The 13,837-nt window shown below is 38.8% G+C and overlaps 1 long non-coding RNA gene and 1 other non-coding gene across 2 annotated transcripts in view; both read left to right on the top strand.

The window, feature by feature from the left end:
• LOC113604649 (uncharacterized) overlaps positions 1 to 13,837 on the top strand; it is a 201,166-nt gene that overhangs the window by 42,671 nt on the left and 144,658 nt on the right. Inside the window, exon 3 of the long non-coding RNA XR_008295855.1 lies at positions 11,850 to 11,934. This is a non-coding gene — a long non-coding RNA (uncharacterized LOC113604649). The remainder of the gene's footprint in view (positions 1 to 11,849; positions 11,935 to 13,837) is intronic.
• On the top strand, positions 906 to 1,008 carry LOC113604735 (U6 spliceosomal RNA). Its single transcript, XR_003426756.1, has one exon. It is a non-coding gene; the product is annotated as a U6 spliceosomal RNA (small nuclear RNA).

The raw sequence follows: 13,837 nt of genomic DNA, 5'->3' as shown, positions 1-13,837 counted from the left end.
TGCAATTGCACACTTGGGAGATGCAGTGTTGGTAGGGTTCATGCCAGTCTTCTGGGGAAAGGGACCTACATTGCTGGGGCTGAGACAGGTCAGACTGGAGGGTGCAGAGTGCAGCATAAGCAAGTTAGTACTGAATGCCTGAACTACACTGGATCCCACAGATGGTCAGATGTTTATGTTGGAGACAGGGGAGGGTATTGGCACTTGCCATCTCCTTTGTTTTTGGAAGAGTTTCCCAGGGATCTGTGTCCCGGTGGGACATGCTCTGTGATTAGTATATAACTCTCCCTCCAGTATGCTCCAGGCATCTTTCAAACTGCTGCCTTTATGCTGTGGGCTGATTTTTGTGCTGTCTTTTTGGAGATGGGGATTCCATTTCCTATCACCCTCCCAGCTGTCCCAGGGCCAAGTCCACTGATTTTTAAAGTTCCAGGCTATAAGTTCCGCTGGTTATAAGAACTTACAAAATTCAGCCCCTCTGTTTTTCAAAGCCAAATGTTATGGGATTTGTCTTCTCTGTGTAGGCTTCCTGGCATGATAGGCTGTTTCTCTCACCTCCCTTGGCCTCTGGGTCTCTCCTTCCAGTAGACAGACCCACAGGTCCATTTAGCTTCCCCCACCTCTGCCCTTTCTACCCTCTTTGATATGATTTCTTTTCTATATTTAATTGTTGGAGTTGGTTCTGCCAGTCTTTGGGTTTTTTTTCCCCTTGGGTTTTTTTCCCCTTTGGGTTTTTTTCCCCTTGGATTCATATCATACTGATATGAATGTTATCTAGTTGTATCCATGGGAAGATAGGACCTTAGGGTCCTCCCATTCCACCATCTTTCTCCAGAAGTTCACAACATTCTACAATTTGAGATCACTAGTAAGCACATCCAGTCTTCAAGAAATTTAAATAGGCCAGCAATTTAAAAAGTTAGCTTAAAAAATTGAAACAATGCAGAGAGGATTAATTTGGCCCCTGACAAGGATGACACGGAAATTGGTGAAGCATTAAAAAAAAAAAGTTTAATATAGTACTAAGAATTTAAAAAATCTAAGACATTCCTTACTTTTAGTAAACTTCATATAATTTTTCTGAATATGCAAAGATGACATGACTGGGAACTAACCCATTTTATGTAACCTTGGATTTCATTTTCCAGAGTCACATATTTTTGTTTTTGATAGAGGGGAATTGGAGCAATCAGCTCCTCACATAACCCCTAATGGTTTCTACCCACTGATATTCATACCTTCATGTAATCTCTTTCATTGAGTCTGGGTAGGATATGACTTGCTTCTAATGAATAAAATATGGCAAAGGTGATGGATATCACTTCCACAGTTATGTTGTATTATATGAGACTCTGTCTTTGCAGACTGGACTGAAGTCCATCTTTGTGGGCTTGATGAATTAATGACTATTTAGGAGAAGCCACATGGCAAGGAACTGTAAGCAACATCTAGGACTTGAGGGTACCCTTCACCTGACAACCAGTGAAAAGCCAAGGAATGCCATCCAGTCATAGAGCCTCAAGAAAATTATGCCAATAATCTGAATGACCCTGGAAGCAAATCTTCCCCAACCAAGCCTCCAGATGACAATAAAGCCCAGCCAAGTCCTTGGACCTCTGAGCAGGGGACTCAGATAATCTCTGCCCCGACTTCTGACCCACAGAAACAGATAATAAATGTGTGCTCTTCTAAGTTGCTAATTTTGTGATGATTTCTTATGCAATGATAGAAATTGCATATATACAGATGTGATAAATGAGTGAGACAAAAGTTGAGGTATTTATTTAATTTTTTTAGCATAGAGAGTCCTAAACACAGAAGACAGTCTTATGATCTGTTGAAATGAATATGATAATAGGGACTGTAGAGAATTATGCAATTTGCTGATCCAAAATGAAAGTGAACTGCTTGACTTCGATGGACTTCAAAATTGGAATGCATTGAAAGCTGTTCACACATAAAGATGACTCTTGATCACTGGTATTTGATAAAAGCCCTTTAAAGTACATCCGTATAAAACAGACAGATAGTACAATAAATATTGGAGGGTGGGGTAGGCCAAGGCTTTACTGAAATTTCCTCCATAAAAGTCAGTGAATTGTAGGGGAGCTTGGGTCACTCAGTCAGTTAAGCGTCCGACTTGGGCTCAGGTCATTGTCTCATGGTTTGTGGATTCAAGCCCCATGTCGGCTCTCTGCTCACAGCTCAGAACCTGGAGCCTGCTTCGGATTCTGTGTCTCCCTCTCTCTCTGCAAAATTATAAAATAAGTTTGTTTCATTTTTAATAAAAATTAAGTTAAATTGTGTTCTAAGAATAAAAATTAATCAAATAATAGCAGATTGGACTTTTATTTTTCCTCATGATATTTATTATATTCTAGAGGTATCGGATTTCCTACTTCCCATTTGAGTTTTTTTGTTTTCTTTTGTTTTGTGTTTTTTTTAAATATGAAATTTCTTCTCAAATTGGTTTCCATACAACACCCAGTGCTCATCCCAAAAGGTGCCCTCCTCAGTACCCATCACCCACCCTCCCCTCCTTTCCATCCCCTATCAACCCTCAGTTTGTTCTCAGTTTTTAAGAGTCTCTTATGGTTTGCCTCCCTCCCTTTTTTTTTCCCCCTTCTCCTCTCCCATGGTCTTCTGTTAAGTTTCTCAGGATCCACATGAGAGCGAAAATATATGGCATCTGTCTTTCTCTGTATGGCTTATTTCACTTAGCATCACACTCCCCAGTTCCATCCATGTTGCTACAAAGGGCCAGATTTCATTCTTTCTTATTGCCACGTAGTATTCCATTGTGTATATAAACCACAATTTCTTTATCCATTCATCCGTTGATGGACATTTAGGCTCTTTCCATAATTTGGCTATTGTTGAAAGTGCTGCTATAAACATTGGGGTGCAAGTGCCCTTATGCATCATCACTCCCGTATCCCTTGGGTAAATTCCTAGCAGTGCTATTGCTGGGTCATAGGGTAGGTCTATTTTTAACTTTGAGGAACCTCCACCCTGTTTTCCAGAGCAGCTGCACCAGTTTGCATTCCCACCAACAGTGCAAGAGGGTTCCCATTTCTCCACATCCTTGCCAGCATCTATAGTCTCCTGATTTGTTCATTTTGGCCACTCGACTGGCGTGAGGTGATATCTGAGTGTGGTTTTGATTTGTATTTCCCTGATGAGGAGTGACGTTGAGCATCTTTTCATGTGGCTGTTGGCCATCTGGATGTCTTCTTTACAGAAGTGTCTATTCATGTTTTCTGCCCATTTATTCACTGGATTCTTTGTTTTTCAGGTGTGGAGTTTGGGGAGCTCTTTATAGATTTTGGATACTAGCCCTTTGTCCACTATGTCATTTGCAAATATCTTTTCTCATTCCGTTGGTTGCCTTTTAGTTTTGTTGTTTCCTTTGCTGTGCAGAAGCTTTTTATCTTCATGAGGTCTCAATAGTACATTTTTGCTTTTAATTCCCTTGCCTTTGGGGATGTGTCAAGTAAGAAATTGCTGCGGCTGAAGTCAGAGAGGTTTTTTTCCTGCTTTCTCCTCTAGGGTTTTGATGGTTTCCTGTCTCACATTCAGGTCCTTTATCCATTTTGAGTTTGTGTTTGTGAATGGTGTGAGAAAGTAGTCTAGTTTCATCCTTCTGCATGTTGTTGTCCAGTTCTCCCAGCACCATTTGTTGAAGAGACTGTCTTTTTTCCATTGGATGTTCTTTCCTGCTCTGTCAAAGATCAGTTGGCCATACTTTTGTGGGTCTAATTCTGGGGTTTCTATTCTATTCCATTGGTCTATGTGTCTGTTTTTGTGCCAATACCATACTGTCTTGATGATTACAGCTTTGTAATAGAGGCTAAAGTCTGGGATTGTGATGCCTCCTGCTTTGGTCTTCTTCTTCAAAATTACTTTGGCTATTTGGGGCCTTTTATGGTTCCATACAAATTTTAGGATTGCTTGTTCTAACTTCGAGAAGAATGCTGGTGCAATTTTGATTGGGATTGCATTGAATGTGTAGATAGCTTTGGGTAGTATTGACATTTTAACAATATTTATTCTTCCAAACTATGAGCATGGAATGTTTTTCCATTTCTTTATATTTTCTTCCATTTCCTTCATAAGCTTTCTATAGTTTTCATCATACAGATCTTTTACATCTTTCGTTAGGTTTATTCCTAGGTATTTTATGCTTCTTGGTGCAATTGTGAATGGGATCAGTTTATTTGTCTTTCTGTTGTTTCATTATTAGGCATAAGAATGCAACTGATTTCTGTACATTGATTTTGTATCCTGCAACTTTGCTGAATTCATGTATCCGTTCTAGCAGACTTCTGGTGGAGTCTATCGGATTTTCCATGTATAATATCATGTCATGTGCAAAAGTGAAAGGTTGACTTCATCTTTGCCAATTTTGATGCCTTTGATTCCCTTTTGTTGTCTGATTGCGGATGCTAGAACTTCCAACACTGTGTTAAACAACAGCGGTGAGAGTGGACATCCCTGTCGTGTTCCTGATCTCAGGTAGAAAGCTCTCAGTTTTTCCCCATTGAGGATGATATTAGCTGTGGGCTTTTCATAAATGGCTTTTATGATGTTTAAGTATGTTCCTTCTATCCCGACTTTCTCGAGGGTTTTTATTAAGAAAGGATGCTGAATTTTGTCAAATGCTTTTTCTGCATCAATAGACAGGATCATATGGTTCTTATCTTTTCTTTTATTAATGTGCTGTATCACATTGATTGATTTGCAAATGTTGAACCAACCCTGCAGCCCAGGAACAAATCCCACTTGATCATGGTGAATAATTCTTTTTCTATGCTGTTGAATTCGATTTGCTAGTATCTTATTGAGAATTTTTACATCCATATTCATCAAGGATATTGGCCTTTAGTTCTCTTTTCTTTTACTGGGTCTCTGTCTGGTTTAGGAATCAAAGTAATACTTGCTTCATAGAATGAGTCTGGAAGTTTTCCTTCCCCTTCTATTTTTTTGGACTAGCTTGAGAAAGATAGGTACGATCTCTGCTTTAAATGTCTGGTAGAATTCCCCAGGGAAGCCACCTGGTCCTGGACTCTTCATTTGTTGGGAGATTTTTGATAACTTATTCAATTTCTTTGCTGGTTATGGGTCTGTTCAAGTTTTCTATTTCTTCCTATTTGAGTTTTGGAAGTGTGTGGTGCTTAGGAATTTGTCCATTTCTTCCAGGTTGTCCAGTTTTGGCATATAATTTTTCATAGTATTCCCTGATAATTGCTTGTATTTCTGAGGGATTGGTTGTAATAATTCCATTTTCATTCCTCATTTTATCTATTTGGGTCATCTCCCTTTTCTCCCAGGCTTCTTGAGAAGCCTGGCTAGAGGTTTATCAATATTGTTTATTTTTTCAAAAAACCAACTCTTGGTTTCATTGATTTGCTCTACAGTTTTTTTATATTCTATATTGTTTATTTCTGCTCTGATCTTTATTATTTGTCTTCTGATGGGTTTGGGGTGTCTTTGCTGTTCTGCTTCTATTTCCTTTAGGTGTGCTGTTAGATTTTGTATTTGGAATTTTTCTTGTTTCTTGAGATAGGCCTGGATTGCAATGTATTTTCCTCTCAGGACTGCCTTCACTGTATCCCAAAGCATTTGGATTGTTGTATTTTTATTTTCATTTGTTTCCATGTATTTTTAAATTTCTTCTCTAATTGCCTGGTTGACCCATTCATTCTTTAGTAGGGTGTTCTTTAACTTGCATGCTTTTGGAGGTTTTCCAGACTTTTTCCTGTGGTTGATTTCAAGCTTCATAGCATTGTGGTCTGAAAGTATGCATGGTATGATCTCAATCTTGTATACTTATGAAGGGCTATTTTGTGACCCAGTATGTTATCTATCTTGGAGAATGTTCCATGTGCACTTGAAAAGAAAGTATATTCTGTTGTTTTGGGATGCAGAGTTCTAAATATATCTGTCAAGTCCATCTGATCCAATGTATCATTCAGGGCCCTTGTTTCGTTATTGATCCTGTGTCTAGATGATCTATCCATTGTTGTAAGTGGAGTATTAAAGTTTCCTGCAATTACTACATTCTTATCAATAAGGTTGCTTATATTTGTGATTAATTGTTTTATATATTTGGGAACTCCCATATTCGGCGCATAGACATTTATTATTGTTAGCTCTTCCTGATGGATAGACCCTGTAATTATTATATAATGCCCTTCTTCATCTCTTGTTACAGCCTTTAATTTAAAGTCTAGTTTGTCTGGTATAAGTATGGCTACTCCAGCTTTCTTTTGAGTTCCAGTAGCGTGATAGATAGTTCTCCATCCCCTCACTTTCAATCTGAAGGTGTCCTCAGGTCTAAAATGAGTCTCTTGTAGACAGCAAATAGATGGGTCTTGTTTTTTTATCCATTCTGATACCCTATGTCTTTTGGTTGGAGCATTTAGTCCATTTTACATTCAGTGTTATTATAGAAAGATATGGGTTTAGAGTCATTGTGATGTCTGTAGTTTTCATGCTTGTAGTGATGTCTGTGGTACTTTGTGGTCCTTGCAACATTTCACTCACAGAATCCCCCTTAGGATCTCTTGTAGGGCTGGTTTAGTGGTGACGAATTCCTTCAGTTTTTGCTTGTTTGGGAAGACCTTTATCTCTCCTTCTATTCTGAATGACACACTTGCTGGATAAAGGATTCTCAGATGCATATTTTTTTCTGTTCATCACATTGAAGATTTCCTACCATTCCTTTCTGGCCTGCCAAGTTTCAGTAGATAGGTCTGCCACTACTCTTATGTGTCTCCCTTTGTAAGTCAGAGCCTGTTTATCCCTAGCTGCTTTCAGAATTCTCTCTTTATCCTTGTATTTTGCCAGTTTCACTATGATATGTCGTGCAGAAGATCGATTCAAGTTCCGTCTGAAGGGAGTTCTCTGTGCCTCTTGGATTTCAGTGCCTTTTTTCTTCCCCAGATCAGGGAAGCTCTCAGCTATGATTTGTTCAAGTATACCTTCATCCCCTTTTACTCTCTCTTCCTCCTCTGGAATCCCTATTACACGGATATTGTTCCGTTTCATTGCGTCACTTAGTTCTCTAATTCTCCCCTCATACTCCTGGATTTTTTTTATCTCTCTTTTTCTCAGCTTCCTCTTTTTCTATAATTTTATCTTCTAATTCACCTATTCTCTCCTCTGCCTCTTCAATCCGAGCTGTAGTCGCCTCCATTTTATTTTGCACCTCATTTATAGCATTTTTTAGCTCCTCTTGACTGTTTCTTAGTCCCTTGATCTCTGTAGCAATAGATTCTCTGCTGTCCTCTATACTTTTTTCAAGCGCAGTGATTAATTTTATGACTGTTATTTTAAATTCATGTTCCGTTATATTGCTTAAATCGTTTTTGATCAATTCGTTAACTGTCGCTACTTCCTGAAATTTCTTTTGAGGAGAATTCTTCCGTTTCGTCATTTTGGACAGTCCCTGGAGCGGTGCGTAACTGCAGGGCTCTTCCCCTATTATGTCTGGAGTAACTTGTGTTGGTGGGCGGGGCTGCAGTCAGACCTGCCCCCAGCCCACTGCTGGGGCCAAAGTCAGACTGGTGTGTATCTTATCTTCCCCTCTCCCAGGGGCAGGACTCACTGTGGAGTGGTGTGGCCCCTTTCTGGGCTACTTGCACACTGCCAGGCTTGTGGTACTGTTTCTGTGGGATCTGGCATATTAGCCAGGGTGGATCTGCAAGGTGCACAGGGGCAAGAGGGGCAGGCTTAGCTCACTTTGCCTTTGGTGGTCCACTGCGGGAGGGGCCCTGCAGCACTAGGAGGGAGGCAGGCATACCCGTCAGAGGGATGGATCCACAGGAGCACAGCGTTGGGTGTTTGCGCAGTGCAAGCAAGTTCCATGACGGGAACTGGTTCCCTTTGGGATTTTGGCTGGGGGATGGGCAAGGGAGATGGTGCTTCCCAGCACCTTTGTTCCCCAGCCCAGCTGAGCTCTATCTTCCGGGGCTCAACAACTCTCCCTCCCATTGTCTACCCCTCTCGGAGCAGAGCTGTTGACTTATAACATTCCAGATATTAATTCCCACTGGCTGTCAGAACTCATGGAGTCTGGAGCTTCCGCCTTTGCAAGTCAGACTCGGGGGCTCTGCCTTGCTGGATGGGCTGGCTGCCCCTCCACCGCCCCGGCTCCCTCCTGCCAGTCCGTGGAGCGCGCACCGCCTCGCCGCCCTTCCTACCCTCTTCCGTGGGCCTCTTGTCTACACTTGGCTCTGGAGAGTCTGTTCTGCTAGTCTTCTGGCGGTTTTCTGGGTTATTTAGGCAGATGTGGGTGGAATCTAAGTGATCAGCAGGATGTGGAGAGCCCGGCATCCTCCTACGCAGCCCTCTTCTCTCTTTAGTCCCCATTTGAGTTTAAAGCAAAATTTAAATATTTATAATTTTTAAAATAATTTCTAGGTTTTATCTACTTTCCCCATAATCTTTCTTAATTTTTTAGTGGTTAAGCCATTCTATTTTATTTACTACTATTTGTTAACTTTGTTTCCTTTCCTTTTCTTTCATTGTTAGCTCATCTAGACTGTTAGACTTTCATTTGTCATTGAGTTTGTCATGACCTGAGCAATCCTTTCACTGTTATTGGCCACATGAAATATTGCATCTTTTATAATATTCACCCTTTCATTTTACAGAAGTTTTATATTATTTTTCCATTGTATTGTTGAATATCGAACAATTTTCAAAACCACTCCCTGTCTCATGGCAAAGACAGAATGTAATATTAAATCTTAAATGTGAAATCTGCAAGTGCAAAGATTTGTCTGCTTTGTCTATAATAGTCTCTTCCGAGGTCTTAATGCAAAAACTTTGATTTTTACTGTGAAATCTGATTTGCCTTCTATTTCTAGCCTCATTTGGCCCACAGTTTCCTCTTCTTTTTGTCTCTAAGAAGATAACTCTAGTCTGAATGCGCAGATAAAAGTCCATGAACTAGACTTTCTTGCAGGAACTCATAATTGGGGGAGATTACTTGGTACCTTCTTGTACTTTCAACCCATCTTATGGAGTGGCTTCTGTGAACCAAGAGAGAAGGAAAAGCTTCAGTCCTTTATTTTCAAGTGCTAACTAATTAAAACCAACAAATGTGCATATGTATCTATTTGTTGTCTCTTGATGTTATAGTTCAGATGTATTATACCTGTAAATCCATCAGGGTAAATTAATACATGGTGAATACAAAGTTATTCATCTTTTCTCTGCAGTCTTTCCCTTTGTCTCATTTCCACATGTACTATCTTATCTACTCTTATCTGCACAGTGTCTGGTACAGAATAGCTTCATAATAAATGGCCATTGAGTAGAAGAGTCACATCCCCAAGCAAGAAACCTAGTAATACTTTTTTAAGTTTTAAAATACAAAATTATGTGTAAATGTGGGTAGTACTAAACTTCATGCTATCTTGATCAAATGCAAATGTAAGTATAAGAAAGACAAGGACTTTAGGGAAAATTTTCACTTTACACTGTGTTGAAGCAGGTCAATGTGGCATAACTGTGGGATCCATTAGCATTTAGCAGGCAAATGACTGGCATACACATGGAATCAAAGACCCTTTGTTTTCCTGACATAGACATGATTTTCTGATGATCAAGTATGAGCAATGACAAGGCAAAGTTGGTTGCCATTTGAAATATTTGGCTGTAGCTCTGGGAGAAATCCAAGGCTTTCTAATAGATAAACTTACAGTATATACAGTTGATTAGTTTCCCTGATTAGAACACTGATTAGTGAGGCTCAAATTAGAATCTGAATTCCTGTGGAGATCAAATTATCTTCACTCTATACCATGGCCAACTCTTAACTCCAAACAGCAGTTCAGAGTTGTTGGTCTCACAGTAATCTGAGTGAGAAGGAGCAGTTTTAAATTAAACCTGTCATTACGACTGGAGGAACAATTACAGTTGTAACAGTTGTCATTCTGGACTATGAAGACATCTTTTCTGCAATTACAGCTAATCCAAAAGAACAAAGCAAAAACATTAAATAATCTTTTAAGTAAGTAAGGTATTGAGATAGGATTTTTCTTTGTTGTAGTTGAACTGAAAATTCATCCACCAAGGCAGACTGACATCTTTGTTAGAATCTAATTCTAACCCATGAGATTTGCTGCTATGGTAAATAAAATAGATTCTGGTGTCATATACAAAATGAAAATGGCGACTATCAGACAGAATAAATTGCAGAATTGGATCCTAAGCCCAATATATAGAAAGTTTCAGTGTAAAAAGAGAGTTACAATATAATGACTCTTTTTCTTTTTTTGCTTCTATGTAACAATATAATTATGGTCAAATATGTTTCCTCTGTTTTTGTGTTGTTTCTTTGCTTTGTTTTTAGTTCAACTACAAATGAAACTTTCTCTTCAAATAATCTGAAATCATTAAATTCTAGCTTTAAATTTTTTAATGTTTTATTCGTTTTTGAGAGAGAGCAAATGGGGGAGGGGCAGAGAGGGAGGGAGACACAGAATCCAAAGCAGGCTCCAGGCTCTGAGCTGTCAGCACAGAGCCTGACGTGGGGCTTGAACCCACAAACTATGAGATCATGACCTGAGCTGAAGGCAGATGCTTAGCCTAGACTGAGCCACCCAGGCACCCCAAATTTTAGTTTTTAAGAACAAAGAATATCCCTTGACTTCTTAAGGGCTAATTTTTATTAAGAAAAAAGAATATCCCTTTTTGTCATTGTAAGTTTAATTATTAAAAATTTAGTTTCACTAAGCCAAGAAAAAAAGCAATATAATGACCAAGTACTTGTCCTTGTTAGACTACTGATATTTTGTCTTTTCCTGGAATATTGACAGGGATATCAAAGATAATTAAACTTTCTAACAAATATAAGCAACATAGAAAAGCAACTTCAAGAAATTTTTATTATAAAATATTGGAAAGGCGAATGAAAAATATAAGACTTTTAAAGAAAATTCAAATTTTTATAATAAAAAGTCAATAAAATACTCACTGAAGTTTAAAGCTTTACTTTTTTATCACTGATATTTACATATTGTATTTAAATATTGAATTTTTACTGTAAAATAAAGTATGTGATTATTTATTGAATTATTTTCCACATGAATGTTTTGTGATAAGTGGCCGTAGGCTAAAATTGCAATCATTTTTATTAAGAATGAGTTTTCTTTGAAGTTAGCAAATATATATGAGTCCTAATAGAATCTAGTATAAATTTTTTTCTAGCCCAGGATCACACATTGCTTTTAGTTTTAAATGTCTCTTTTAGTTTCTTTAATCCAGAATGGGGCATCATTTTGTGTGTGTGTGTGTGTGTGTGTGTGTGTGTGTGTGTGTGTGTGTGTGTGTCTTTCATGGGTTTGAAAGTTTTGAAGAGTAGAGGCCAGTTATTTTAGAGACTGGCCCTCATCTTGGCTTTGTCAGATGTTTCCTCATGATCAGATCTACTTCATGCGTTTTTCACAGGGGTATTAGTATAACTGATGCCGTGTTCTCAGAGCATCATATCAGGAGACACACAAACAAAGAAATAATATAACCATTCTGCTATCTTAATGACTAGTTTCTTTTTTCAATAAATGTACATTTTCCTAAATTTTAATACTTATAAACACAAGTATATGATTTATCTGCTTCCTTTTCCATTTCCAGTATTATAGCATTTTTATATCTCTTTATAACTCATAATTTACTTAACCAGTCTCTCATTGGGGATTCAGGTTGTTTCAAATGCTTCACTACACTTCTTATTAAATAAATAAAAACATCATATGCTACATACTGTTGATGTAGTCATTAGGTTCAACTGGACAAAACATTATGGTAATGTAAGTCAAGTTCTTTTCTATTCTCAGATATTTGGCAACCGCTCCCCTATTCTCAACCAATAGACTTACAAATGGAAGCTTTGCAGCAAACGGGATCTGGCAGGGAATGAAGGTGGGACCAACATACATTCATTCCCAATCCTAGAAGATAATTTTAAATGTAAGCCTGTTGACAGTGACCCAGCCATGTCATTTTTGTTCATGGGCCATAGAATGCTTTTGTATATAAATCTGCTTGAGCGAAAATATAATGTAAGTTAGCTTAACTATGCTTAAAATCGTCACTTAAAAATCATTTATTATAGAAAGCTTAAGTATGTATATCCAGAAATTTTACTCATGCCTTCTCCAACTTTTGCACTAGAAAACACCTCAAGGGAACTTTTTGCACACTTGCACAAATGGAGAGAGAACAGTGTTTTATATAAGGAAGCTGTGGTGAATGTAACCAAAATACTGTCAAGTGACGAGAAATAGTGTGTTGATGTCCTGCAGTGAAGCCTGACAGGTGCTCCATACAATATGAGATTTTTCTATTTGCGCCAGCAGTGGATCATTTGGAATATCTCAGAAACTAGAACTTGAATCACAATGCCAGGCATCTTAACATGATGCCAAACTCTTCAGACAAAAAGAGGGAAAGAAGAAGAAGAAGAAAGAAAGAGGGGAGGATATTCGTGATCTCTACAGAGGCTAAGTTGTTGCCTAGGTTCACGGCCATTAATTGTGACTGCGTTTCTAAAACTTTCCAACCATCAGCCTGGTAAAGAGCCTGTCTGAGAATCACCTGCTGTGTGGGATGGAAAGGATTAGCGTGGCTCTCACTGGTTACATCACCGCTTAATTTGGCTCTTCCCTATATCAAGTCAACTCATAATTATCTGCTCTAATGGGCCTCAGAGGGAGGGGTGGGAATGGGGAGCTGTGACACAGATAATACTGAATAGCAAAGCCAGCAAAATATTTTCGATTAGGCTTATGCATATATCATATGCTTAAGAAGGAAGTATGTTTATCTTTCTAATTATGTTTTGCTTAGAGTAATTTTTTTCAATTCCCATGCCAGTGAAAAAGCTATTTCATATTACACAGATAGAAGAGAAAGCAGCCTAGGTTTTAAAATCTTCAAGATAAAATTCATGAAATTTGTAAACTAAAAATCTGAAACATATTTTTCTGAAAATGTGGCCTCTCTGGTGTCCTTGTGTTCTGGCTCAGGCCTCCATTACATCTTAACCAGACTCCCCATGGCTTTCCCCCTCTCCAGTCTTCCTCCTTTTCAACCCTGTAGCCCAAAGAGAACCCAGTGGCCGTGGAGGGAGTGGGCGCTGGGTTCCTTCCACTGTCCTGACTTCCCATAGTGAGTCAGGTGCTAGGGGAGCAAGAGTGTTCCCTTCCATGTCACCAGTAGTCCCTCAAAAATTCCACACTTTGTGTCAAAAGGCCTATGAGTATTTCAACTCATTGGAAGAATAGTTTCAGTGAAAATGGCAATGGAAGGGTGGATGAGCTTCAAAAAACTATGTTGGAGAAAAACATCTACTTTTTATTTTTGTTTTTTTTTGTTTTCTTTCCTTCCCCCTCTCCCCCACTCTGCCTTTCTGATGTAGTAATCTGAACTCTCCTGTGGCAGGCAATTGACTAGCTCTGTTCATCCAGGAGATAGGGAGTCACTGACAACAAACTTTAAAAAAGCATGGATATAAATACTAAATCCATTACTTTAGTGGAGGGATTGCTCTACAACACGGCTACGCACATGTTTAAACCTAGCATCCCTGGCATATAGACTGCATGTCTCATAGCCCCGAAATTACCACTGGCCTTTCCAGTTTAGTCTGTGCCTCTCCCTAACTGCACCAAACACAACAAACTATTTTCCATTCACCAAAGATGGCATGCTTTCTAGTTAATATATTTTAAGTGTTAAAAGAATATGGACTTGTAAGCCTGAATATAGGCTCCAGGCCCATGTCAACCAATGCAATACCTTGGTCAGGGAATCAAAACTTTAT

This window comes from Acinonyx jubatus, chromosome B1 (assembly GCF_027475565.1).
Source record: "Acinonyx jubatus isolate Ajub_Pintada_27869175 chromosome B1, VMU_Ajub_asm_v1.0, whole genome shotgun sequence".
NCBI lineage: Eukaryota > Metazoa > Chordata > Mammalia > Carnivora > Felidae > Acinonyx > Acinonyx jubatus.
This window is presented reverse-complemented; position numbering and strand designations above follow the sequence as displayed.